Below are 1,371 nucleotides of genomic sequence, written 5' to 3'. Positions count from 1 at the left end.
CTTAAATTAGTTATAATGTTTTGTTTTGTTTACATTAGACCCATACATAAGAAAAAATGGGAAACAATACAAACCAGGTTACAAAGCTAATGCCAAGTTATGTGCTCCATGAAGAAGGTATTAGCATTAAAGAGAGATAAGACACCACAGTGATGGGGATAATCAGGGAGGACTTCCTGGGGGAACACTAAAGCTGAAGTACATTCATGACAGAAGGAATTCTAGAATCTGAGGTCAGGATGGAATCTAAAGTTTGGCTTCCGTTGCTTGCAACTAAGAATGCTAATACAAGTCTTTTTTTTTGCTTATAATTTTGCTTCTAGGTGATTATGCAGCCTATGTTTAATACTGCCAGTGGTGGGGAAATCACTACCTGTATTTCTATATCTAGAGGGAAGGGGAGAAGCAGGGAGGAATAATTACAAGACAGAGGAACAGCACGAATCAAGCAGGGTAGAGCAAGAAGGTTGAAGTTACAAAGAGGAGTTTGTGTTGGTAGCTAGGTTGTGTGTAAAGGGACGAAAACCAATGGGGTGGGCTCTTTGGGGAAAGATTGGAAAGAACAATATAGAGATTATGCTGAGTATCTTTCATGAGAAAAGTACAGGATACCCACACATAAAAAGCTTTGCCTAGAATTTCAGGCAGTCACGCAGTGGGGCTGTGTGTGGATCTCAGGTTAAGGACCTTTTAACTCAGTGGTCCCTAAAGGTCTCTCTAGCTCTGAAAACTTTTTCTGTGCAGGTTCTTCTGACTGAGCCCAATTGTTCCCCAAACATATGTCCTCTGCCCAGAGTGACATTCTTCACAATCCATCTCTGCGGGTTATAATTCTACCTGTACATCAAGGAGTAGCTCGAATGTCCTTTCCTTCCAAAAGCCTCACTGCACCTGTTCCACGGCTCTCTCATGCACTTGTTTGTGTGCTCTGCGTGTGCTTCCTCATGGGTGAAGGGTTACACAGCTCTGTCTCCTTCCTCCTCACCTTGTCCCACCCTATGTGGCACCCAGTAGGCTGTGGCAGAGACTGCAAATTGCCTAACTGAACTTTCATTCTTCCCTCTTCCTTAGTGACGGAATCCTGATATTTTGGGGGACAGCAATGTGCTGGGGTAACAGGCTACTTACCCAGCTCCCTTGCATCTAGGGGTGGCCAGTGATACATAAGGGGAAATTGCTGATAGGGGCTTCCAGGAAAACTTTTAATAGGGGGATGACTCAGCTGGGAGCAGGACTCCCCTTTTTTTTGTCCTCCTTTTTCCTGCCTGGAATACAAACATGATGGTTGAATCCCAGCAGCCATCATATTACCTTGGGGAAAAAAATGGAAGAAAGCTTGATCTCTGATGAATTTATGGAGCCCCCATACCA

Source organism: Galeopterus variegatus, unplaced genomic scaffold (assembly GCF_000696425.1).
Source record: "Galeopterus variegatus unplaced genomic scaffold, G_variegatus-3.0.2 Scaffold3155, whole genome shotgun sequence".
Classification (NCBI taxonomy): Eukaryota; Metazoa; Chordata; class Mammalia; order Dermoptera; family Cynocephalidae; genus Galeopterus; species Galeopterus variegatus.
This window is presented reverse-complemented; position numbering follows the sequence as displayed.